Source organism: Meles meles, chromosome 9 (genome assembly GCF_922984935.1).
Source record: "Meles meles chromosome 9, mMelMel3.1 paternal haplotype, whole genome shotgun sequence".
Taxonomy (NCBI): Eukaryota; Metazoa; Chordata; class Mammalia; order Carnivora; family Mustelidae; genus Meles; species Meles meles.
Window position 1 is genome coordinate 28,584,663 of NC_060074.1, and position 26,604 is coordinate 28,611,266.

Sequence of the window (26,604 nt, forward strand, 5' to 3'; positions counted from 1 at the left end):
AGGCCAGACAAGGTCTCGGCCATGGGGGACACAACTGCTCCCCCCAGACACCTGTGGGGCAGGAGTTCTGCATCCAACAGTGGCCTCTTCCCGTGCCCTCCTGCCCCAACCCCATTCACAGGTTGTAGCTTTCAACCTCAAGGGGCCAGTTTCCCAGTGTCTCCTCTCCCACCACTCTATCACGTAGGGGTCCCTCGGGCCCTGGGTGGGAGCCGGTGCAGAGCGCTCTGCTCTGCTCCTTCCTTCGAAGCTGGGGCTCGGGCTCGGGCGGGGCTGGGAGCCTGCAGGAGGAGGGACGCTGCGGGCTCCAGCCTCAGCCTCCAGACCTGGGCAAGTCCCGTCCATAGCCACTGTCTCCCACGCCGTTACACGAGGGGTTTCTAGTCTCCCTTCGGGGTCTGGGGACTTAGGGAGTCAGGGGGAGGTTACAGATCCATTTAAAGTGGGGGCGGAACGGACAGTGTCCTCTGAAACAGGGGAGGGCCTCTCTCCCAGAACCACCTTAAGGCAGTAGTGGAAAGGAGGAGGGTCCAGGTGTCCCAACCCCAGGTCCCTTTCCTGTTTCCCCTGAGGCAGCACCACCCCTAAGGACTGAGCTCTTCAGCAGAGCGGTGGACCCCCAGCTGGAGGGCCTGACGTCCGGTGCCCCTCGTGGTCTGCTGCCCCCCAGCATCTCCTCCACCCGCCACCCACAGCTGTGCATTCCAGGCCAGCCGGCCAGCCAGCCCACTAACTTTGTTGTGTGTTTCAGTGTTTCTTGTCTCTCTCTCTCTCTCTCTCTCTCTCTCCCTCTTTTTTTTTTTTTTTTTGTAAGCAGAGAAATGTTTCCTTAAAAGGCTCTCTCCTTCCCTCCGGCACCCTGGCCCCTGGCCACCCTCTCAGGAGCCTGGAATGTGCCAGGGAGAGCCAGGGCCCCCTGCCACTCTGTGGCCTGTGCCCTCCGGCCCCACACTCCTGGTGTCAGCCGTGACCACGCCCTGTGCCCCGTAGGGTTCTCGACCACTGGCAGGAATTCCGGGGTTTTGGCCCAGGAGGTCATCTTTAGGTAAGCCTCCTCCCCCAGTATAACTCCAAAAACCCGGCTACACACCAGAGGCTGAGCGGGCCTGATGCTCAGTCTGTCCACTCAGAAAAATGTACCAATAAAACTAGCAACAGCCGCAAATATGCACATCACACTTACTAGAGGCCCGTCTGCATGAACTCCCTCATTTTGCTCCTACAACAACCTTCAACATCGCATTTTACAGGCCAGGAGGCTGAGGCGTGGGCAGGTCAAGAAGCTAGCGATAGGGAAGACGGGCTGTAAACCCAGCAAGGGGGATCCAGGCAGAGATGCGCTCCTGCGCTCTGGGGCACGTGGTGCTTCCGTACACACTAATGTCCGGACAGCTGTGTCCAACAACAGCAACAGCCCCTGGAACGTGGCTTTCTGTCCGCTCCTGGCCAAGCTCTCAAAATGTTTGGGGTAGAGACTCCTTCTCCCCACTTCACAGATGAAGAAAGTAAGGCACAGAAAAGGTAACGATTCGTCCAAGGCCACCCCAGAGATGCAGTCTGGCTTGGAGCCTGCAAGGTAGAGAGCTGGGGGCATTGCAGGGCATGACTTGCCAAGCCCAGACCAGGGCCAACGCCTGGCATTCTTCAGTCCCCTACCCACTAATACCTTCGGAATTTCGAAGGTCCCTGGACGCGATGCCAACAACAGGACACACCCTTGGGGACTCCCCGGGGGTCAAATGCACCAGACGGCAGCCCTCCAGATCAGGGCTCCCTGTGTGATCTGGGCTCTGCCTTCCTCTCCACCAGCACTCTGTGTCCATCCTCCTTGCCCAGGACCTAAAGCCACACATCGGAGTGACTCTTCTCAGTCCTTCGAGCACACCTAGCTCTGGGCCTCCTCAGGACCTCTGCATACTCTGTTGCCTCCCCTGGAACACTCTCAGCCCAGCGGTCTGCATTAGCTGTGTCCTTCCCAGACTTCTGGCTTTGGATTCAATGCCGTCACTACCAAGAGGTCCTCCCTAATTCCCTTAAATCACACGCAGGCACACACCCTCGCACAGACACTGTTTCTCCAGCCCTCTTATCTCTATCTTCACAAACCTAATTGCAATTTGCAATCAAACAGGTGTCAGTTTCCTTGTCTGTAACCTGGTTCCCCTGTGAGAGAACAAGTGTCCCGAGGGCAGGGAATACATCTCGTTCATCGCACTGGACCCAACACATAGTAGCTGCACACAAAGCACTTACAGAAGGATGTAGGACACTCAGGCCCCAGGAAGGAAGACACCTGCAACCACCAGTGGCCAAAGTCGCCACCATCACTGAGCACGTCCTATGCGCCAGGTGCTGGGGCCAGTCCTGCCACATGCTTGTCCCTCTGCACCCTTCCAATCCTGCAGAGTCAGGAATATTGTTCCCATTCTACAGATGAGAAAAATAGAGGCTCGACGAGATCGTGCCACTTGTCCCAGGTCAATCAGCTGGGAAAGCTGCAGGTGAAATCTTGGTCTGGGGGCTCCAGGCACTGTTCTTGGCAGAGCAAGAGAAAACCCAGGCATGCACCTGGCACGACCCTCCCATCACCTCACCAGCGTGCAAGCAGCAGGACCTGGTCCTCAACTGGGTGACACTCCATCCTGGGGGCCTCAAGCTGTTGGCCCTGGTTACATAAAACCCCAGGCTCCTAAACTTGCCCAGCCCTCCTGAGATGCTCCCCACGTCCGCCTGGCCTTGGGGCTGGACAGGACCGCCTTGCCCCAGCCAAAACTGAGAACCACCCAAGCCTCTGACTCTAGCTTCATACCATCCTGAGCAGAAGGTTCTTTTTTTTTCCTACCTCTAGCTAGTCCTCTCTATTCTTATTGTAGTAAGATGCACACAACATAAAATTTACCATTTTACCTATTTCTAAGAGAATGTTTCAACGGCAGGTAAGTGCATATTCACGCTGCTGTACAAGTATCACTCCTCCCCACTTCCAGAACCTCGTCACCGTCCCAAACAAGAAATCCCACGTCCTTTAAACAAGAGCCCCATCCCCCTTCCCTCCCAGCCCCTGGGGATCTCTAAGCTCCTGTGTCTCTGAATTTATGTGTTCTAGGCGCCTCACATAAGAGGAATCACACAGCAGCTTGAATCTGGCAGATCTCACTTCATGTCCTGGGCTGAGTTCCATCGCCCCAAATTCACACGTTGCAGTCCTAATTCTCAGGACCTCGGAACGTGACTGTACTGAGCAAAAGAGGTGATGAAGCGACAACGAGGCCATCAGCGGGACCTAATCCAACCTGACCCGGTGTCCTTATCGGAAGAGATTAGGACCCACAGAGAGTCACCAGGGGGACGTGCAAAAGGTGAGGACCACGAGTGGATACAAGGATGGGCCTCAGAGGGAATCAAAAGTGCCCACACCTGGACCTCAGAGCTCCCGCCTCCAAAACTGGCTGAGGAGGAGTTCACTGTGCGAGCCACCTACTGTCCAATGTGTTGTTAGAGCAGCCCCAGCAATTGTCACACCTGGCGTCCCGTCCTCACGATTCATTCAGGTCACTGCAGGCGTCAGAGCTGCCCTCCTTTTCAGGGCTGCATACTAGTCCATTGGGCTAGCCCCGCACACTGTATTTACACACCTGTCCTCAATGGACATGCAGGCTGTTCCCGTGGACACCGCCTCCACGCCCTTGCCCCCACGACTCCAGGCCCCCATCTCAGCCGACACACAAAGGTACACAGGAGGGAAGGAAAGTAGGGTTTGCAGAGCACCTATGTGCGTCACTGACCTGGGTGCTTTACGTACATTTTATTTATCTTCATGACAGGTCTTTGTGGTACATGGGTTCAGAGAAGTCAAGTAACAGCCCAAAGTCAAACAGCTCATAGTAGAAGGAATGGCAGATGCAGAAGAAGGCAGAAAAAGATGCTCACTGTGTACCAGGCACTCTGTGTTATCCCTTCCACTGCCTGGGACCTTCTGGAGGAGAGACGAGTGCCCTCATCTCACAGGATCTCAAGCCGTCTTCTCGGCAATCCTGTGAGATCCAAGATGGCATGGCCACTAAGTGACACACACCAGGGTCTGCCTGATTCCAATGCCACCTGGCCCCACGCGCCACACTCTGTCCACAGCCAGACGGGGGCACCCAGGGCTGTGAGAGCAGAGGGCACTCAGGGGTCCCGGGTGGGGTCCACAGAGGAGGGGACACTTGCGCCAGGCCTCCAGGACATGTTGCTTTTGTCTACTGGGTGTCTCACCTGGGACCACTCCAAGAGCCCCGAGGGTGGTAAGGCCTGGTCCGGAGCCCAGGGCTCACCTGGCATGTGGATGGGGTTTTAAAAGGTAAAGATGAGGAAAGGGCATTTCAGGTGGAAATGGTCACATGAATAAGGCAGGGAGGAAAAAACCACTACAAGTCCCCTTTGGTGGGACATGGGGCGGGGGGGGGGGGGAGGGGAAGAGGAAGGACACTAAAGGACACACTTAAGAAGACAAAGGGAAGGAGGACTGGCTGCAAACTCTCTTTCCAGGCCGGACCACAGGCAACTCGGAGGGCCCAGCAGAGAAGTTAAGACTTTCAGACGCTGGTACTAGGGAGCCACCGAAGGTGCCTGAGGAGGAGAGGGAGCAGAGAGAAGTAAAGAGTGAAGCTTAAGGCAGGCAGAAGATGTGTAACAACGATACTAATAATAATGGGGAGGGGGAGAAAAGAGGGGAAGCCCAAAGCCCACAGATAAGGGGCCGCTGGACACCCTAAAACCCAGAGGTCATCATCTCCACCCTAACAAAACACACATTTGGACAGACCCCGACCTCCAGCCTTGCCCTGGGAGGGCAGCACTGCCCCGGCTTCTTTTCTCCCTGCCCTGCGAGGAGGAGCAAGTGGACCCGCCCCACGGGGCTTCTGCTTACCCTCCGGGCCCCACCTGGGAAACCCGTGGCCAGATGTTGCCACCTCTGAGCCCTGGTCGCAGAGGGGACACCGCAGGCGTCAAGAAGAATAGAGACCACAATCCCCAGAGGATCTAGAATCCATGCCACACCACTGAGGAAAGAACCAGAAGACCCCATGGCCCGTGCACAGCCCGGCACCTCAGGCTTCATGGGACGAGTCTGCCGGGCCCCAGTAGGAAGACCATAGCGGGGCCCTGTGAGCCGGGCCAGGCAGGCGGGCAGGCCCACTAAGTGGACAGAAGGATGGCTTGGAAGCCCGGTGGGACACCAGTGTGCCCTGAGTGTCCACAGCTGGCAGGCAGCTACAGAATGCCTCAGCCAGGGTCGGGGGAGCAAGGACAAGGCTAGGGCTGAGAAAGGCAGAGCCCTAACCTGGCTCAGGGCCTCAAGACACAGGCCTCCCTTTCCAAGGCCCAGGCCCTGGGCCAGGGGCTACTAAGGAGAAGATGGCTACCACCCTGGTTCCTTTTCCTCCCAGGCCTATGCCCCCCCTCAGGGCCGCCTGTCCTCACCAGAGCGTGCTCCCAGCCTGCCCGGCTCTTTCCTTCCCTTATATAGAGTTCTGCTCAGGATCAGGAGAGGAAGCGCATCCAGTTCCTGGAGGCAAGAAGGGGCCTGTTCCTAGGGACACCTCGAGCTGAGGGGGGCAGGGCATGTTCCAGCCGAGAGTCCCCTCCAGAGCCAGGGGCCAGGCCTTTCCCCAAACCCAGCACAGGCTCCAACTCCAACAAGAAACAGAGGCAACTCTGGGCAATGCCCCCGGGACTCCTGCCCACACCGTCTGCGTAAACCCTCCTGGCCACAGGCCTCTTGAAGCGCTGATGCAGTCAACCTGTTCTCCAAGCTCCTGCAGCGGCCCCTTCTCCCTGGTCCTCCCTCTCGTCTCGGGACCGTCTCCTCAGGCCCCACGCACTGGCCACCCAGCCCACTGACAGCCTCTAGGTCTGGTAATACGTTCAAGAAAGGGACCTCCAGAGAGAGACGTTTCTCAGCAGCCAAACTCCAGCCACACTCGCACGCAGCAGCCAAACCTGCACGGCCCAACCCTCCACAAGGTGGGGAGCCGGAGGTGCCCCTCCTGTGCCCGGCCAAGAGGAGCACCCCCAGGAAAGGGGGATGCAGTGGACCTAGTGGGACACAGGCTCTGGTCCCCCGCAGAGCCCTCTCAAAGGATGGTGGGAGCTGGCCCTGGCTGGGGGCCCAGCTGGTGGCAGGGCATTTTCTCTGTTAAGGGGAAGCTATGCCTCCCCTTAAACCCAAGCCAAGACCCTGGCTCAGGGACCAAACTTCCCCACACTCACAGGAGTGACTGTGGGAGGCCTGACTTTAGTGACTCCAGGAGGCATGAGCTTGCAACCAGGCCAGTCTTCTTCTGATGAACCCCCCCCCCGCCCGGTTCAGGAGAAACAGAGAAATTGAGGTCAGGCAAACCTGTACTGGGCGTCTACTATTTGTCAGGCCCTGGGAGCACAAGAGAGGAAGCCAGGGATCCCAGAGGGCCTGGGCAATGGCCCACAGGTGAGGTGGGTCACGTCGCAGGAAAGCACCAGCAGGGGTAAGAAGGCACAGCTGGGCCCTGGGCTTGACACTGGTCAGCATCCTGGGCTCACAGCCCTGCCGCCCCCCCACCAACCACCAAATGCCTCCGCCTCACTCCTCCCCAGCTCACTCCCCCACCGCTGGCCACCCAAGGTTCTGAAGCCAGAAACCTGATCGCCTGCCTTGACTCCTCCTTCCCCTCCCTCCCAGGTGGAAGGACAATTCCTGTGCCCAAATACCTCTCCTGCTGCCCCGCCCCGCCACACTGAGATGACTACAAGAACCTACAAGAACCTCGTAACTCCAGTCTCTGCCTCAGGTCCTACCCCTCTAACCTATGCTCCACTCAGTAGCCAGGGAACTATTTCTAAATTGCACATCTAGTCCTGTCATTCTGCCGCCTAAAGTCCTTCCCAGCTCCATGGGATGGAGTCCAAATGCCCTAATATGGTCCTTGCGGTCCTGTGGGACCTGGCCGGGTCTCCCTCTTTCAGGCCCTATTCCCCATGTCTCTGCCTCAAAGCCCTTGCTCCAGCCAGAGACACCCCCTTCAGGTCTAATTCCATTCCATGTACTGCACTGTGAGCCCATTTCCCAGATAAGGCTCAGAGAGGTCACACACTTGGCCCAAGGTCACAAGCCTCAGCCGTGCTCAGCCCCGTGCCACCTGGACCCTTCAGAGGCCCGACGAGGCTTTCACGGAGGGCATGGCCTCTGAGGCAGGTGGGGCGGGGGAGACATCGGCCGCAGGAGAACAGAGAGGAGACCTGTCGGTGGGGCCCAAGGCCCACATGGCAAATGGAGGAAGAGGGTCAAAGGGGGTGCCTTGTGCAAGGCCTGGAGGGCTGAACTGACACCCATGGCAAGCGGCTCTGGACTAGCCCAATGCCTCCAGAGCCAGGAAGAGAGGACGCAGGCGAGGCACGGGGCTGGAGGCCAAACATCCAGTCCAAAATAGTCAGCAGCTGCCGAAATGAGTCCAGCGCTGAGCCAGGGCCGGGTGCAGAGAAGAGAGGCAAGTGGGGGATCTCAGAAGCTGGGGAAGCAGGACACCACCAAGGGGCCAGCCTGGAGGCCTCGGAGCAAGCAGCGCCCATGCTATACAAGTGAAAGTGTCCACACACAGTTGGAAATGGAGATTTCAGAACTGCCTTCTCCTGAGACCCAGAGCCTGGGGAAAACCCCAGCCCTTCTTCCCCGCCTGGAGAGGGGCCTTTGCTCCGAAGCAGGGGGTGGTGTGACAGGGCCTGCAGTACAGAAAACACAGCTTCTAGGAAGTTCCTCGAAGAATCTGGTCAAGGAAAGGGCTGTGGTCTGTGGTCAGGGTTTCAGTGGAACTGGGGGGCTGGGGGAGGGCAGTGGGGGACAGGCATGGGAAGCAAGACCCTGCATTCACCCAACAGCGCTAAATTAGTCCCCTCCCTCCCCTCCCTCGTGCCAGGTTCCCAGCAAGGGAGACAGAGATGAATAAGAATGGCCTGGCCAGGGAGGGGAACTTGGGGCCCACAAGTAAACAGGGAATTATAAAAGAACCCAGTAACTGCTATAATGAAGGTATGAAGAGGGCTATTATCTCACTGGGATTCAAATCCATCTGTTTTTCCAGAAATTACGCCCAGAGGGAGACTGCCCACCCAACCCCCCTCTCTCCCCACTGAGGGTTTCTGTCCCTAGAGGAGAACTTGAAGGGACAAAGTCTTTGACCCTAAACTGTGCCAGAAGAGTAAGGCAGGAAGGACGCATGGGAAAAAGAGCTAAGAGCAAGGGGAAACCCGAGGAGTCAAGAGGGCTCAGAACTGCGGCGAGGCGCACTAGCAGCAGCCCTGGACCGTGGCAGAGGAGGCTGAGGCAAGGGCTGGGGTGGGGAGACGTTGGGGTTCAGCCAGGCCACCAGATGGAGAATTCTGAGGCTGGGGGCCACCCTCAAACCCACACCAACACAAGAGGGTCCCTCTGCCTTCTTAAACCAGAGCAGAGTCAGCTCGCGGGCCAGGTCCAGGGCCTCCTGGCCTCTCTCTCTCCCTTCCACCTCTGCAAACGGCAGGGCTTTCCACCCCGTTTCCTAATCTTAAAGGTGCTACAGGTTGCCGAGGGCACCACCCACTGGGTAGCAGCTTTTGAGTGGGAAAAATGATACCCAAAATGGGCATTTCAATTGCAAGATGCATGCTAATTTCAGAAATACTAAAATGTAAAAAAAAGAAAAGAAAAAAGTCCTTCAGGCTCCCCAAACTGCCCTATGCTGCTGACAATCAGGAAGTCTCTCCCAGCATCTACCTACTTCCTTTTTTAAAAATTGAAGGACGCCCAAAGAAAGAACAAAGTGAAAGGGAAACCCAAGCCCAGGCTACCAGGAGAAAATTCTGTATATTCTCAAAGCCCATCTGTGGACCCCTGGACCCCTGTAGGTCATTCTGTCCCATCGCCTGACAGCAGACAGCTTTGACTCTAAGCCACAACCAGGAGCTGGGAGCAGTTCTGTTCTGAAAAATCACACCTAACGCCTTCTCTCTGTGGATCCCTCCTTCCAAATTCCTCAACACATCGAGAGGCTGTGAATTTCCAATCAAAGGGCAAGAGCTGGGACCAAAGCAGCAGTGGGCTGGGAGCCAGGTGTGGCTTCCAAGTCCACGCTGCCACAGAGCGCCACTTTCTGCTACTCTCCGAGGCAGTCTCCTCGTCTGGAAAATGGAGAGAGGGAGACCTATGTTGTAGGGTGCAACTAAATAAAGTTGACTGAATTGACACAATTAAAAACTCCCAGAACCCAGTCCACGCTTAGTACACGGGAGTCCCCTCCATTTGGCGGCCACCAACACGACGCCCCCCATGTCTTCATGTCCAGGATCATAAGCTGCACGGCATGGGCCATGCACGGGGCCCCGTTCTAAGGGCCGCATGTATCTCAGCTCATCAAATCATCATATCTGGGGCACCTGGGTGGCTCAGTCAATTGGGCATCTGACTCTTGGTTTGGGCTCAGGTCATGATCTCGGGGTCCTGGGATCGAGCCCTGTGTTGGGCTCTGCACTCAAAGTCTGCTGGAGACTCTCTCCCTCTACTTCTCCCCCTGCTCGTGCTCGCTTTTTCTCTCTCAAATAAAAATCTTTAAAAAAGAAAATGTTAAAAGAAAAAAGTCATCACTTCAGCCCTGGGAGGTAGGCTCTGTTCTTAAGCCCACTTGACGGAAGAAGAACGGAGGAACTGTAACAGGTGAGAAGAGGTAGTTGATTGACAAGGTCCCACCCACTGAGACGTCCGAACTTGGGACCCTATAATACAATGGAAAAGATTCCCATCAAAAACAAAAACAAAAATCCTCCTCTTTTCCCTGAGCCCTTCACTCTGGCCTCAGCTTCAGTGATCTGAAAAGGCACTCACGCAGGAAAGTCCTGGGCCCCAGACAGCAGCGCCAGGAGGAGTTAGCAGGTCGGTTCTGCACAATTAGCCCAGAGAAGGGGCTGGTGTTCTGGAACCCCATCTGCTCTGATGGGCCGCACCAGGAGCCCCGGAAGCCGGAGTCCCAAGGGCAGAGCGGCCCAGCCTCATATTGCTCCTTTAAATCCATCTGCGGTGAGGCACAGGAAGGCCCCCTCCCTCTCCCAATTAGCCGGCAGCAGAGACTTGAAGCGAAGCCAGCACTGAAGGCCAGCGGAGGCCTGGCTGTCACCGGCATTGTTCGGCTCCATCTGACGCATATCCACCTCCCCGCAATGTTTCCTTGTTCTCCGGGGAAACCTCCGAGATGCACGCCTCTGAAACCAGGTCTGCAGGGAAGGGGTTGCTGAAGGGAGGGGCAGCGGAAGACCCAGATCTAGCTGGCTCGGAACGCATAGGCAGATTTTAAACAGATGGGAGCGAGGGCTCACATGTGCCACAGACCTGGGGACCCAGAGACACTGCTGAGGTGCAGATGCACAGTTCACACACCCCAAGGCACACACAGCGCAGACACAGCCCACAGGACCCCTGCCAGCTCCAGATGCAAAGTCACTCCCCAGGGCTGCCAGCCCCACCCTGAGCAGAGCCTGCACTGACTTCTGCCCAGAAGCCACGCCAGCACACCCAGGGGAGGGGGGACATGGGGGACACGGTCCCAGAGCACAGCTGATCTCAGGAAGCTAGGGCAGGGAATGATCCATGGGTGCAGGCTGGAGGAGGGGAGAGCGGGAACCAGCAGAGGCAGTGGGGGGCGGGGGGGTCAAGTGTGAATGCTCACCCAGGTCTCAAGGTGTACCTAGGAGCCAGCCTACTCACCTAGCAGGGCCAGCAGCAAATTCCCCTTGCTCTCTGCACCCTCCTCGCATCCCGCCCATCCTTTTGGAAAAGCAGGTGAGGGCCAAGGCACACTGATGGAAGCTGGGGAAGAGGTGTCAGAAAGAGGAGGGCTAGTGTACCAGCCGCGAGGCAGAGCTGATAGGGAACAACGATCCTGGAAAACACAGAATACAGGCATGCGAGCAGAAGTTTTAGGGGTGGAGGTGGGGAGGAGTAGCAAAACAGAGTTTAGGGCTTGACGTACCACCAAATTCGCCGAATCCCTTGAATGTACTGGGTACTACAGACCGAGTCCTTTCAACGGTACGTACAACAGCCGAATCTACCTTCTCCACGTGGTTCAAGAAGTTCACGGAGAGAAGTTAAGCTGCCCAAGGTCACATGGCAATGAGCACTGGAGCCAGGACTCAAACCCGGGACAGCCAGATCGCAAAATCTATACCCCTGCGGGCAAACCGAGTCACCGCGTGCTTCACCGACAAGATGGGGCAGCTGTGCGGCCTGGAGGGCGCGGCGGGATGGCGGGGAGGAAGCGCTAAGGCAGAGGGGCACAGAGAGGCGAAGGGGGCAGGTGGGTGGGCATGCCGGCCTGGACCCCCAGCTCCTAAGGCACTCAGGCTGTCGTGACTCAATGGCTGGGCCTCCAGGGAGAATTTCCGGAGCCCCAGACAGCCGGGCAGCCTCGGAGCCACCTGCCCAGCGCAGACACTGGGCCATTACTCACAACGACTGGTTACTCACTCTTCTCGGCACCCTGCCCCCCAGCACATCACTCACTCCCACTCTGCTCCCTGAGAGTGGCCAAAGGGAGCCAACAGATCGGGCTGATTCCCACCCTCGCTCCACTAGCCTCGATCCTGCCAGCGCAGCCCCACCTGAGTCAGTGGGACCGAGTCCCGCAGACTCTGGCCCACTCACCCCGGACAGCTGTTACCCTCCGCTCTGTTCCAGGAAACGGAGCTGCCCAGAGGACTGGTCACTGCACAAAGAACCTTCCAATCCCAGGGTTGGAAGGGACCTTCCCAGCATCTCAGCTGGCTTCCCAGCAGATGCCTGAAGACCTTCCAGGCCCCCCACATCCATGCTAGATGGCTCCTCCATCAGCCCCAAGAACAAGAGCCTCTCTGTTCAGAAAGATCCGCAGCCTTGCAGAATTTCAGCACTGGTTAGAGAAACGGTGGGCCCTCTTAAGGCCAACCTCTCATCTTACAAATGAAGAAACTAAAACCCAGGGAGGGGACGTGATCTGCCCAAGGTCGCACAGTGCCAAAGAGGGACTGGACGCTGGCCGTCTGGCCCCCTGCCACCAGTCCCTCCACTCACAGCAAGTCCTTTCAGCCCACAGGGAGTCGGTTGGGCCGGCCCCTGCAGCCTACCCCTGCAGCCCACCCTCACGCCCTCCTGCTGCAAAGCAGTTGCACCTAGGGGAGCTGAATTTGGACTCGGGAGAGCTGGAGCCCAGATGAGAGGAGAAGGAAGGAGCTGCCGTGAAACTGTGCTTCGTGGGGAGCAATCACTTCCTAACTGTGACGGAGCATCAGGAACAGTCTACCCAGCAGACGGGAGATGGACCACAGGCCTTCGGGAGGCCGTGCAGCTAGAAGGCCAGGCCCTCTGGCAGGACATGATGGGAGGAATTCCTGGGGTCCCAGCTGGGGACTTGGGAGAGTCCTGGCCTCCTCTCTGCTCACCTCTCCTCCCCCTGCCCCTTGCCCCAGCTCACCCCTGCTCTCCCAGGGCTCCAGCCTGGAATCCAGGCTGGCCGCGGCCTCGGCTCCCACGCCCGGCTCAGCCCAGCTGGCCACATCAGACACAACCCCATGTGTGGGGTTGGAGGCAGCTCACAAGGGACGAGGAGCCTTCAAAACCTCCCAAGGAGTCTCGTCTCTCCTGTGCTTTCCCACCCACTCGGGACACTCATCCCTGAGAGGCCCCTGCCTGCCTCCCTCCTTCTGTACCAACAAACAACAGTAGTAAGAGTAACCAAGGGTCACAGAGCTTGGCCCTGTGTGCTGGCCATGGCTCTATTTATTTCCCACTTTCGACAGATGAATAAACTAAAATACCGACAGGATAGGGTCAAGACTGAAACCAGACGGCGTGGCCACCGCATCTGATCTTGGCACCCCCCACCCCCGGCCTCCAGCCCCATCGTGCCCCATAAGAGGACCTCGCTCCAAGTTCAGGCTCCCAAAACCCCTGCTTCCTCATCCACACACCTCCTGCAGCCACGCCGGCCTCAGTGACACACAGCAGACCTCAGACTCTGGACAGGCAAACCCCGTGCAGACACGTACCAGGCCACTTACAGTCAGGCCAGGAACCCTCGGCCTCCAAGCGGGCAGGCTCCTTCACCCTGACTCGGGGACACTCTTGTTTGTTCACTCGTTCATTCAACAAAGAGTGAGGGCCCGCCGTGCGCCAGGCAGAGGGCGGAAGACGCCCCCAAAAGGAGCCTCCCGATTCCTCAGAGACGCGAGCTGCCCGCGGTCTACCCTCACTCCTGCCCGCTGCGATCCATCCATGCCAGTCTTGTGTGGGAAGCCTTGCCAGCAACGGCTCTCTTTTGGCCTGAAAGATCTCCCAGGAAGGAGATCTCGGGGCCTCTTCAGCCTCCTGATCCAGGAGAGGAGGGCAGCCCGTGGGTAGGACCCGGGAGAGATGAAGCAAAGTGGGAGAGGATTTCCCAACTTGGGGCTGAGAAATTCACACAGCAGACTCCAAGGGCTCTGGCTCCTGGGCTGTGCCCAGATCTCCCTGGCCATTACAGCCTTCACAGCAGCCGAAATCATCATCCTAAATAACAGTCTCATCACATTTTTCCCACATGAAGTCCTCTGCTGCTCCCTGGTTCACCTGACCCAGAAACCCCAGGCCCTGAGCGGGGCACTTCACAGAGACGATCTCATTTCCTCCTGGTCATAGCTCTAGCAGGCTGGATATCAGCCCCATTTGACAGATGCAGACATTGAGGTTCGACCCAAGGCCACCCAGCTAGCAAGCAGCGGAGCCAGGAGGGACAGCACGTTCTGTCTGACTCTAACACAGGGCTGGGGCCATTATTTCATCCATTGTGACATGTGTGCCACTGTGCCTTCAGGCATGCCATCCCCCTGTGCCTGAAGAAGTCTTTGTCCCTTTTGCTCCCCGTGGAACTCCTCCTCAACCTTCAAAACCCACCTCCAGGCATGCTTCTTCTCCAAAGCTCTGTTAACCCAAACCAGTTCGTGTACACTATTTCCTTCTCGACATTCCCTCTGCATTTGGTAGAAACCTTCCATCTACTCCCCTTCATCTCCTTCCAGACAGTGTCCCCCCGGTCTTTCCAGCCCCATACCCCTGGCACCTTACCTGGCAAAGGGTCGGTGCCCCAAAAAGGCTTGGAAGTGAATAATCAGGGCCCTTGTGTACCCGGCCAGACTCAGCCACCATCACACAGCCACCACTGTGGGTCCCCAGGCACGGCCTCCACCCAAGAAGCCCACCCCCAGTCACAGGCAGTGCCCCCCCCATCACCACCTAACACCCCTCTCGTGTCCCTCAGTGGGAGCTTCTCCCTGTGCCCGGCTGCCTGCCCCTCTCTGCCCAACCAGCTCGGCTGTTTCTGGGAGTCTCAGCTGGTGATTAGGGCCCTAATCAGCAGGACTTCCTGCCAGCAATTGCCAGAGGTGGGGGCGGGGCAGGAGGGAAGCAAGGTCAATCCAAGGTGAAGTTCTTGCAACCTGGGACCAGGGAAGATTCGGTCAGGGAGATGGAATCACAGACTCTTCCAGCCCCTGCAGCCCCCCAGCCTTTCCTGACAGGTGAGGACATCAGGCCCGGCAAGGGAAGGGACTCTGGTTCCAGAGTGTAGGAACACAGCAAGAGCACTGCTCTCCCCATGCTCTGGGCCTTTCTTACGCTCCCTTTGAGCCCTCTGCCCGCCCCTCAACCCCCACCCCAGCACCAAGCCCAGGGCCTACCCCAAAGACTGCTCCCCAGAAAAGGTTGTTATAGACCAATGAATTGCTCAGGTCTGGTCAAGGTCAAGAGCCAAAGGCGAGCCCCTTTTCTAGATGAGCAATGGCCTAGAAATGGAGCAGAGGTGAGCAGGGGCTGGGGAGGGGAAGCGAGAAAGGGCCGGGCTGAGCTCAGAAACCCTCCCCAGCTGTCATCATCATCAACCCAAACCCATTCTTTCTCCAAAAAAAAGTTTAATGCCTTCTGCAGCTGCAACTGGGCGGGTCAGGGGTCCGGAAATAGAGCTCACCCCCGACCTGGAGCGACCCCAGCCTCCCTGGGTGGGAACCAGGGGCTAGGTGGAAAGGCCTTGGGGGCTGACTCCTGCTAATGAGGGACGTCAGAGGCGCCAGAAGTGGAGGACCCCGGAAAGGACAGAGGTCTGGGATGAGGCGGGAGTGTGGCCAGGACCCGCCCCTACCACGGGTTCATCGCTCAGAGCCTTGCAGGAAGGGCTGGCCACGGTTCTCCCCCACCTCCCACCAACAAGGGACTGAACCTAAAGTTGCAGCAAGAAGGATGCAGGCTAGACTTCAGAGAGACCCAGAGCTATTTAGAGATCCTGCTTTCAAATACAGCCCATGGGTATAGCCCAGGGTCGAGAGTAGCCTGCCTGGAGGCCGGGCCAGCCACGTCTTTGCCAGGCGTGGGAGTCTCTGATTCAGTGACTCTCTTCAAGGAATGGGATGGGACCCAAGGAGGGGAGCTTGGACGGGTTTATAATAATGCATCTTGTTTACACTGATGGCCGCTTTCTCAGAGTCCTTCATAAACACAGCTCTGCATCGGCTCCCCTGGGCAGACAAGGCCTTGGGAGGTCCCCTTAGCTCCCCGCCTCTCCCCACTCACAGAGGGGGAGAGACAGATGTGGGGGTGTCGGGGGTATCTCCTCTCTGGGCTCTGATGCTGGGTCTCCTAGAGGGAAAACGATGCCACTGTCTCCTCCACTCTCTGGTCCCATAATCCTCCTGTCTTAGGGATGCAACCACCACGAGAGAGAGAAGGGAGTCCACCCAGAATCGGGCTCTGGAAGAAACACCAGTACCACCGCTATGACCCGTAAAATAACAACAATAACTAACACTCATCGATCCCTGACTACGTGCCAGGCACTGCTCAAAATGTTTCAAATAAACTAACTCATTCTATACTCACAACCATGCCCAGAAACAGGTGCAATTCTTACTCTGCTTTCCAGATGAGGAAACCGAGGCTCAGAGAGGTTCTGCTGCTTGCCAAAGCCACACAGCTAATAAACAGGGTCGGCCTGAGTTAAGCCCCAGCAGTCTGGCCTTCAGAGTTACGTTTTCTGCCTCGCTCTAGACCTCTAGGCCAACACAGTCCTGTTTCCAGGCCCAGTCTAAATCCCTCACTCCTCCGCCCCTCCTCAGGCGGTCAGTTAGCGCTGAGCACACTTGGACAGGCACGGCATGGACCACCAGGGAGGCAAAAGGCATGGGCCTGCCCTCAAGGAGCTTGGAATCCAGCTAGAAGATCTCAGCAAGTTTGCAAGGAAAACTGAGAGGTCCCATATTCTCTGTTGGAGAAGGCCTAGGAATGTTTCTGGGGAAACTGGACCTCAAGCTGGGACTCCCCTTCACCATGGTGGCAGGACAGAACTCCGATCTGTCACCCCACTCCTTGCTCATTGGCTCCCTGGGACCACACCCTCCCAGCCCGCTCCCTCCTGCCTCCCAGAACACTCAGGCCTGAGCTACAAGCCTCCAGCCCTAAAAAGGCAGGGACTACAGAGCCCAGACTAGCCCTGGAGGAGGCAGCACCAGGGACTGGCTCGGGCCCCCCAGCCCCCCACCACCCCACTCCACCGAGCTCCAACTCTGCAGAGACTGACCATCTCTCTGAGGGAAACCAAGGTGTGAACAAGTAGGAAGATGGCCAAGGTCACCAACCCGGGTGGGGGCAAGCAAGGGACCCAGCCGTGCCTCCTGCCACCTCCCGTCTTGGGAAAGCGCTGGAGGCAATCTGAGCACAGGAAGGAGAGGAGGGCCAGGTGTGACCTCGCATAATGGAGCAGAGCACCCAGGGAGGTGGGCACGGCCCGAAAGGCTGGCAGTCCAGCCGCCTGGCTACTCTCGTTCCAGCTCGCTGGTGCCCACACCTCTGCGTGCCTAATGGCTTTGAAAGCTAAGAGCCAGGGCCATGGGAATACAGCTCTGGGGACAATGGTCCCTCCAGTCTCCCAAAACCTCTCCCTCCCTCCCCCAGCATCACACCCACTGGCTGTTTTCAGAGTCCAGTAACTGCCGAGGGCTTTCCTCTGCTCCCCTCTAATATACATCCCTCAGCTGGACCTCAGCTCCCCTTTCTGGGCAGAGACTCGTGGCCCCAGAAATAAGCCAAGAAGCCAGAACGGCCCGCTGCTGAGGGCCTTTGCCGTCCATGCCAGCTCTAACCCTGACTCGTCCAGACTCAAGGGCACACTCAGCATCTCACCTTCCCGCTCCTCTAGGGTCCTGTCAGACCAGAGGAGAGAGTGCCCTCCGGAAGCAGCCTCATCTAGTCACGACCGAGACACAGGACTCCAGTTCGACACAGAAAAGGACTTCATCCTCAGATGAAGCGAGGACTGCCAGGAGGCAGGGGGATAACGAGGGCAACTCAGACCCTACTCCTTTACTCTCCCCACCAAGGAGAAAAGGAGTCTCAGCGGCCGTGGGGAGTGCAGGCTGGGACAGAGCCTGTCCCAGAGCCTGGGACGGAGAAAGGACGGAGCCCAGGCGGGTCCTGAGCCTAGCCCAGAAGCCCACTTTTGACATCAGGAAAAGCCCCGGCCTCCCAGGGTGTGGTGTTCAGAAACCTCTAACCTCAACCCCACCCTGCCTTTCCTCCCACTGCCTGGTGCCCACCCCACAAGGAAACAGGTCTGGAGAGGTGGCAGGGAGGGAGCAAGGGAACCCACTCCTCCCACACTCTCCCTTGCAACGCCGCCGCGACTCACACATACCGCTTCAAGCTGCCCAGACATCGCTGTGTTAGGTCACAAATTTGGAAACTGAGGCTCAAGCAAGGGCCGGCCCTGGGACTTTCTGCATCTCAGAACTTGACACTGTTCTTCTGCCTACTACCTCCAGGCAGCCTGGGGAGGCGCCTTTCCATGGTGTGGGGCAATGGGGTTATGGTAGAAGACGACAAACTGGCAGGGGCTTGAGCTGTCAAACTTCAAGCACACCCCGGCCCCTAATCCTCCCACATGGGCCACCAGTTAGCCCCCTTAGCAGGGAGCACGGGCTCTAACTGAAGGCAGGCAGGGGGCAAGGTCGCCCCCTCCATTCCGCACCACATCACATAGCCCATAGGTCTGTGCTGGCCCTCGTCGGGTTAACCAGCAGGGCAAGGCTCAGAGTGAGACAGGAAGAATCGGAAGAAACTCAGAATCTTTGCAGGAAGCAGCTGGGGCAGACCTGGTAGGAGAGTGCGCAGTGGGTGCGAGCGGAGAGCGCCAGGCTCTCTGTTCCCCAAACACTGGCAGGGAGGAGGAGGCAGTGCCCACGCCCCAGGCTGGAGGCCACCGCCTTCCTGCTCCCCCGTTCTGGCTGTCAGAATTCCTGATCCAAGAATCCCAGGACCTCAGCATCCCAAGAGACCATCAGGGTCATCTCTCCTAACCGCATCCCAGCTCAGGAATCCTTCCATGCTGTTTTCCAGCCTCTGTCTGAACTCCCCCCCGGACGGGAAGCTCACTACCTTACAAGGAGCCCACTCTTCTGGGCTGGCCAGCCAGGCTAGTTAAGAACCCCTCTGTTAAACCTGAGCCAAGCGTCCCTCACCCAATAAAAATCCATTCTCCCTTTTCGCTTCCTGTTCCCACCTCAGTACAAACATGTCACGGAGAAGTCCCAAACTCCAGGTCTTCCGCTATAACCCGTCAGAGATGAGAAGACGGTCACCCAACAGCAAGGTCAACTCTGAACTCACCCACACCGCAGCCAGCACACCCCACCCCCCCCACCCAGACACCAGCTCCGGGTGTTTACGATCCTGGAGGCAGCAGCCCCATCAGAGACTCTAAGCTGGGGCTCTGAGGAAGGTGAAGTATGGAGAGCACTGAGAGAGCGATAGGGAAGGAGCGGCAGGTGTCTGGAAGCAGAGGGTCCCACGTTGCCTTCTCCACCACCCGATAATTCTCAGCTCTGGATCAAAGACCTGGCTCCCAGCTCGGGGGGGGGGGGGTGTTCCTGTAGACTGGCAGAGACCTCCCCACCCTGGGATCCCAGCACTGTTCCATGGAGAGCTGTCCCCCCCAGCTCCCCACCACAGCCCTGGGCCAGGGGTCGGACAGGGGGGCGCTCAGCTGTAGCAAGCTCTGAGATCCTGGGGGAGAGTGAGGGTGGGGAAGACAGGAGCAGCGGCCAGCTGGCAGGACTAGAAGCAACTTAAGGCCAAGTCTGAGCCACAATGGTCCCCACCCCACCCGGCAGCTTCAGGAAGGGGCCCAGCAGAGACTCAAGGAAAGAGAGCGCTCCCCACACCCTCCTGACCCCCTTGCTTTGCCTCTGCCACATGGAAGAAGTTCTGCAACTTTCAGAAGAGAAACTCCTGGTTTCCAGGTCCTCCTCTGAGCCTCATCCCACAGTGGCTTATCTTGCCCTCCCCTACCCAGCTCCCATCCTGTCCGCTAACCCCATCCCACTGACAGCAGGCTTCTCCTGGTCTCCCCTATGTCCCCCTCCCCGCCTGGCTTTCTCTTCTACAGTGGCCTCAGCCTAAGAACATCTGGTCCTGAATTGGGGGGGGGGGGGAGTGCCAGACACTGAGGTTAGCTCGGCAGAGCCTCTCCCGCTTGGGAAGGGGTGGCAGTTGGGGCACCAAAGGGTCAGAGGAGGAGATGGGAGGGTGGGAGGAGAGGAAAGGGGGGTAGAAGGCAGCTGCGTGTGTCTGTTCATTAACTACCTGGATTAGCCATTTCTGCCTGGAGGGGTGAGGAGGGGATAAGAGCTCCTGGCTGGGGGAGGGCAGCAGCGGGCACGCATGCCAGGCAGGGCCCGCATGCCCAGGGACCCAAGCCGAGGGCAGTGCAGCGGGGAAACCCTTCCAGGCCTGCCTGACCCTCCCATGCAGCTGTGGCCAGCCCTCTGGGAGATGAGAGGTGGGAGCAAGGAGAGCCCCAAGGAGGAGAACGGGGCCCAGCAGCAGCTCCAGTGGGGGGCAGGGAAAAAATGCCCAGGCTCCCGTCTCTCATGGTCTTCTCTGAGGCAGCCCCGGGATGGCCAGTGGGTAGGGGAAAAGACTAATACTCCCAGCCTCCCCCTCTTCTGCCCTGCTGACCTCAGTCTCAAGCAGTCCCTGACACCCACAACTTCCCCAGCGAACCAAACTCCTGCTGACAGGCTCAGGGCAGGGACAACCGCACCCCAGACATCCTTGCCAGAACCAGACCCCGCAGGCAGGGAACTGACAGGTTGGCCTCCAGGGTCTAGACCAGCCCCGGGGCATGTGACCAGGTGGGCTGACCTCCCCCTCCCCTAATTTATAGGATCCGTGGTCCTGACAGCATCAGTAGGACAAGCGCAGACACACACACACACACACACACACACACACACACACACACACACACACGCCACACTCACCTTTCCAACAGAAGGGCCACAGGGTGGGGTGGGTGTCTGGTCTCACGGGACAGAGCAGTGGGCAATGACGGGGCAGCAGCTGTGGTCGGCCAAAAGCTGGTTGCCGAGAGGAGGGCGTGAGTGAGCCTTGCGTTTAGGCAGGAGCGGGCAGGGGCGCGGAGCAGAGCTGATCCCAGGGCCACTGCTGGGAGCAACTGAGCCTGAGCGCTGCTGGCCTGGCTCCCTCCCCCTGCGAGGCGGGCGGGCAAGCGCACCGCCTCCTTCCCCTCCTTCCCGGAGCCGGCCAGCAGCCTGCCCGCTGCTGCCTCCTTTAACCCCTGAAGCGCTTGGCTCCCGGCTCCCTGCTCCCTGCTCCCGGCTCTCTGCTCCAGGCTCGGCTCCCTGATCCATGGCTGGGCAGCAGGCACATGACTGGGGCCCTGGGGCCCAGAAGTTTGGCCTCCCCTCCTTCAGCCACCAGCCCAGCAGTTTCCCCCAGACCTGTTGGGAGGCAGGCATCAAAGGGCCTGGGGACACAGGTGGGGAAAGGGGACAGGTGGCCAAGAGGTGTCCTGGACCTCTTGGGAAGAAACACAGCTGCAGAGAAATCGCCAAATCGCCAAAGGGCGATTTCTGCCGGCTAGAAAAGGATATTTGGGCAGATGGTAATGACAATGATAATTAAAAGAACAGCAACTCCCAGTTTCCGTAGCTACCCTGCTCTCTGCCAATCCCAACTCATTTGGTGGCAGGAGACCCAGAATCTCACTTTTGAACACGTTTTTCTGAAACACTCCCTTGCTTTCTTCTCTCGGCTGAGTTAAAGCTTTTGTGACTGTATTTTTTTTTTAAGATTTTTATTTATTTATTTGACAGACAGAGATTACAAGTAGTCAGAGAGGCAAGCAGAGAGAGAAGGAAGGGAAGCAGGCTCCCTGCTGAGCAAAGAGCCCCATGCAGGCGCTAGATCCCAGGACCCTGGGATGGTGACCTGAGCTGAAGGCAGAGGTTTTAACCCACTGAGCCACCCAGGCGCCCCTGTGACTGTATTTTTAAAAGTGATGTGAAGTGGGGGCGCCTGGGAGGCTCAGTCGGTTAAAGCATCTGCCTTCAGCTCAGGTCATGATCCCAGGGTCCTGGGATCAAGCCCTAAACTCTCTTTCTCCACCCAGCTAGTTCTCTAGAGTGCTCGCTCTCGCTCTCGCTCTCACTCTCTCTCTTTCTCGCTATCTCTCTCAAATAAAAAAATATTTTTTTAAAAAGTGATGTGAACTCTAGTTAATTAGACACATGCTTCAGCTCTCTTTGAAATGCATCAAACAATAACACGGACTGATGAATGGAGAGAGAAATAGAAATGTGATAAAGGAAATACGCCAAAGAATTCATCACAGAATCTAGGGAGTTTACCGTATAATATTTTCAGCTTTTCTATATGCGCATCTATCAGTGGAAACGTGATCTGAAAGTCTGAAGCCCCATACAAATAAGAGTGAGGAAGGGAAAATTCATTTGCTGAACACCTGTCGCATGCTGGACTCTTAAAGAATATTCTCTCTCACTTCATCTTCGAATCTCCCTCATTGCAGCTGAAGAAAGCGATCTTGGGGTGGTTAGGTGACTTGTCCAAGACCACACAGGACGGTGCTGAGTGGAAACTCAGCCCTGGACAAGCTCACTCCAGAGCCAAGCTCCCCACCACTCAGTCCTCCAAAGGTGGAAAGGCCCTTCTCTGCCCCATCTGGGCCGCCTTTGTGGGAGGTCCTGAGCCAGCAACCTGCATCTCGGAGCCTCAGTTCCCCTGCTGTCTGGTGAGTTTGAATCCAAAGGTCCTCAGGGTATCTTCCAGTTTGAACACTCTGACTTCACTAATTCAGCCAAACCCTTCCCCAGGCTTCAGTTCTCCAAAGAGCAAAGTGACAGGGAAGGTCGGAGAAGGGACAAACGGCCTCAGGAAAGATCTGGGGGCATCTGGAGGCAGCAATGGTCAAACCTTCGGAGGGCTTTCTCCCTCCCCACCCCACCTCCCTGGTTTTGGTGATAGTAAAATCCTTGAGGATTCAGGGAAGGGGGCACCTTCCTAGGACCCTGTGTGGGCAGGGTAGAGACAGAGCCTAATTGTGCCCTCCCTATCCTGGCCTTCAGGACAAGATGACTTCACCCCTTCCTAGGTGGAGAGTCTGGGTTCCCAGGGTCCCAGATGACAGCATCTCAGAACCTACCAGCCGTGCTGGTGGCCTCGGTGTGTGAGGGTGATGGTGCTGGCAGGGGCAGAGATGGGAGAGACGTGCCCCGCTGAATGTATGTGTCTCTGAGCCAGACAACTACCCAGCCCAGCTCCCTGCCCAGCCCTCCCTGGCCCCAGTTCTGGGGCAAGGGTGAATCCTGAGAGCCTTGCCCTGCTAACCCCTGCAGCCCTGCAGACCAAGGGTGGCCCGGGGGCTTGGGACAGTCCTGGTCAGGTGAGGGAAGTGAGAGGTTCCATGTCAGCAATTGGGGCTCGCCTAGAGGTGGATGAGGAGTCGGCCATGAAAGTGGCAGCCGCCACCCCGAGTCTTGAGCCACAGAGCAGTCCCCCAACCCCAAGTGCAGGGCTGCACACTGACTCCAGGGCTATCCTCCCCATCTCCTCCTTCCAAGCCATACCCCCTGTCACCCTGATCAATACCAAACTGTCCCGGGACCCCCACCGCCTACCAGATCCAGTCCCAGCTCTGCAGAAGGATGCCCTACGACACAGCCCCAACTCTGAGCCTTTTGAAGACAAAATTCCCTCTCTTCTCTATCGTTCATCAGGCCTCAGCTCGAAAGCCACATCCTCCCTGGGTCCTCCTGCACCTGCACCATTCGGTAGGTACTGTCCCTTTCTCTGGACCCTCAAGGCTCTTGCTCATTCACTGACACCAGGACACTCACTTGTTAGGAGCACTTCTAGAACTCCCAGTGAGCTGACCCAAGATTTATACATCATTCCCTTCCCCTATTCTAGTGCGCTCAATGCCCAGCACAAGGTGGGCACAGACTCTCAACGAATGCAGGGTGAATAACTGAATAGTGAAGAGATGGATGGATGGATGGATGGATGGATGGATGGATGGATGGATGGACGGAGAGATGAACAGACAGATGATGGATGGATGGATGGATGGGTGGATAGATGATGGATGGACGGATAGATGGACAGACGACTGGATGATGGATGCTGGTTACAGAAGGAAAGGGTACTTTTAAATGCTTGATTCTGCCCAAGACTGTACCAAGACGATTGCTGGCAGACTTTTATCTTCAAAGCTGTATAAAAAACTGACCATCAGAAAAACTGGCCACGCTAAGACATGAGGTTCATGTACCTGATTTCCCAGGTACACACCCTCCATCCCAGGTCTACAGGAGATTGGGGAATGGGGTGGGTGTCTAAGAGATGCTTTCCTCAGCTCCTTGCTGGAAGGGACGTGCTCCAACCTCCACCCCAACACTACCCTTCTCTGCCAGCCCTCCTGCTCCAGCACCAATCCAGCAAGTCTCTAGAAACCACACAGACAGGAAATCAAGGAGCTAGAGGATTTCAAAGCAAAAGAGTAGCCTTCCCTTTATTTCCAAGGGCTGTCCCATAGCCGATCATCCCCCGGAACCCCTCCCCCAACACCCGGGGGTTTCCCCAGTGTCAGTCCCAGCGTCTCACATGCCTGCACACATGCACGCGTGCACACACACACACACACACACACACTCATGCTCACATCCAGAGTGAGAGCTGCTTTCTACAGAACGCTGCTTAGCCCCTTTTCCCTCCCCTCCTCGCAGCCCTCCTCCAAAGGAGGCAAGGGATTCCCAGGGTTTCCCATCTCCCATTCCCCCCTCCCCTCCCCACCTCCTAAGTCAGCCCATGCCCCTTTCCCTCCTCCCGCCCTCCCTCCCTCCCACCCCCAAGTGCAGGACTGCACATCTGGTTCCAGTTGTGGTTGGTCCGTTCAGGGGTAGGCCTGGGGGTTTCTCATAAAACTGAATAATACCAGTGTTGGAGCCTGTGGAGCTGGGGGAAGGGAGGGCAGGAGGCCGAAGGGGCGGGAGGGAGAGAAGCGGGCAGCAAGGAGGCAGAGAAAGACACAGAGCCCAGAAAGGAGCAGGGCTGCGCCTGGCATCTAGCGAAGAGTCAATGGATGCTTGTTGAGGGAAGATAGAAGCCAGAGAGACAGAGGGCAGGAAAGCCAGAAGGAGAGAGAGCAGGACAAAGAGAGGGTCAGAAACAGAGACCTAGAAGGAGGAAAGAGACGAAGCTGGAGGTGGTGGAACAGCGCCACTGGGCCACAGAGCAGCCATTGAGAAGAACAGGGGAAATGAATCGTGCCTGTCGGGGCCAGGTGCTGAGTTAGGCACTTCCAGTGGAACAGGAGGGGATGTGACAGAAAGGAGGACAAAGGGACACACAGAGACACAGAAGAAAGGGCAAAGATAAAGTCAAGGGAAAGACTGCCTAAGAATGTCGGCTCCGGATTCCCCCGGCCTCAGGGCCCCCACGGGCCAGCACAGAGCGGCTCCAGCTCCCCGGTTTTCCCTCCTGTTTGCGTCAGGATTTGAAAGCCAAGCCTGCCCCAAACCTTTCCCATGTGTTTTTCTATTAAAAACCCGCGAGATGGCTCTAATTCTTATCCCGGTCTTAGAGACGGGCTCAGAGCAGTTAAGCAATTTACCTAAAACCACAGGGCAGCTGATGACACGGTATCTGAACCCAGGTCTTGCAACTCAAGGCTGTTTCGCCAACCGACACAACTGGGAATTCTGGGTCCCTGGCGCTCCCTCTGGAGGTCACTGCGTCATGTAACCCCCACTCTTGTGGGGCCAGATCCCTGGCTCCTTTTTGCCCTGAGCAGGGCAAAGAGTAGACCACCACTGTCCAGCAGGCAAGGACTGGCTTCCCAATCTTCCTAGGAGGTGCTGGAGCTATCCTGTCTAGCGCCCTTGGACCCCACCCTCATCCTCCCTCTCCACCACAGGGAAGGCAGTGCCACAGGCCCAGGTCCCAAGAGGAGAGGCCCTGGGCCTCAGGATCCTGCTTGGCCCACACCACAGCTGGCTGGGAGCCAGGCCCTAGGGAACACCCTAGGCACTTGGTCAATGCCTATGCCTTGGTTTCCCCTCTCCCCCTTCAGACGACTGCCTCCCCACCAACACCCCAGCTAGAGATGAGTTGGGCTTTCTTCCGGGATTCTCCATCTCAGGGCTACCTCCTAGAAACCACCCCCTCCAACTCAGCTGGCCCTTCCTCTCCCCCAGAGCTGGCTTCAGAAGCCACACCCCCACCCTGCTGCCCCACAGAGCCCCTCTCCCTTCCTTCCTGATGCTGGGTTCCACAGCTCAGGTCACAGGTCTCTTTTCTTTTTGTCATCCTCAAGACTCAGGCCAGGGGCACCTGGGTGGCTCAGCCACTGACTTTGGCTCAGGTCATGATCCCAGGGTCCTGGGATCGAGTCGCACATCGGGCTCCTTGCTCAGCGGGGATCCTGCTTCTCTCTCTGCCTCTGCCTGCCTCTCTGCCTGCTTGGGCTCACTCTATTTCTCTCTCTCTCTCTCTCTCTGACAAATAAATAAAATCTTTAAAAAAAAAAAAAAAAACTCAGGCCAGACTGAGGCAGCAGCAAGGGGCACCCCCTCCTCACCACTGTCCACTCCATTTGCATCTAATTTGCATGCATTCCCAGCATCTTGCCAAGTGCAGAGCCTCAGCCCAGCGCCACACTCTCCCCCAGGGAGGGAGGCACACTCTGCCTTGTGCATTCGGATTTCCTACTCTCGGGTTTGTGCTCACAGTCTGAGGGCAGAGGATCAATAAGGCAGGAGAAGCCTGAGAGAAATGGCCTGCCAAAAACTTGTGCCTAAGACACATGCTGGCAGCTCCTCCCTCCTGAGCCTGCCTCAGTTTCCAGCCAGGAAAGGCCCTTGGATCTAGCCCCAAGGCCTCAGACTGGGAGTCAGGGTCTTGGATTCCAGTCCTGTCCAGTCACCAGTGCCCTAGTGACCAGGGGACACTCTTGGTCCCTCTTGGCTTCCATCTCCTCATCTGACAACCTCTAAGATCCCTTGGAAGATTCCCAGAACACATTTTTAGGCAGACATTGGTCCTTGGCAGCAAGTCCCTGCTGTGCCAGTTCATTGCCCACAAATCCCTGTCTCCCCTGAGGAACCCGATTTTAAAACTGTAAGAGCTCTGGGCTTTAATTGCCTCTGGGACAGAACTGCTCTCAAGCCTACACCAGCGATGATCAC

At 57.4% G+C, this 26,604-nt stretch overlaps 1 protein-coding gene across 6 annotated transcripts in view; it reads right to left on the reverse strand.

Annotated features, from left to right (window-relative positions):
- The window catches only part of TNS1 (tensin 1), a 225,321-nt gene that overhangs the window by 113,390 nt on the left and 85,327 nt on the right, over positions 1 to 26,604 (reverse strand). Inside the window, exon 1 of one of the 6 annotated variants that reach the window (XM_046019228.1) lies at positions 20,362 to 20,568. The exons of the other annotated variants lie outside the window; for them this stretch is intronic. The gene's annotated coding sequence lies outside the window, so the exon portion shown is untranslated. Of the gene's footprint in view, positions 1 to 20,361; positions 20,569 to 26,604 lie in introns of those variants that run through there. 6 annotated transcript variants of the gene reach the window in all.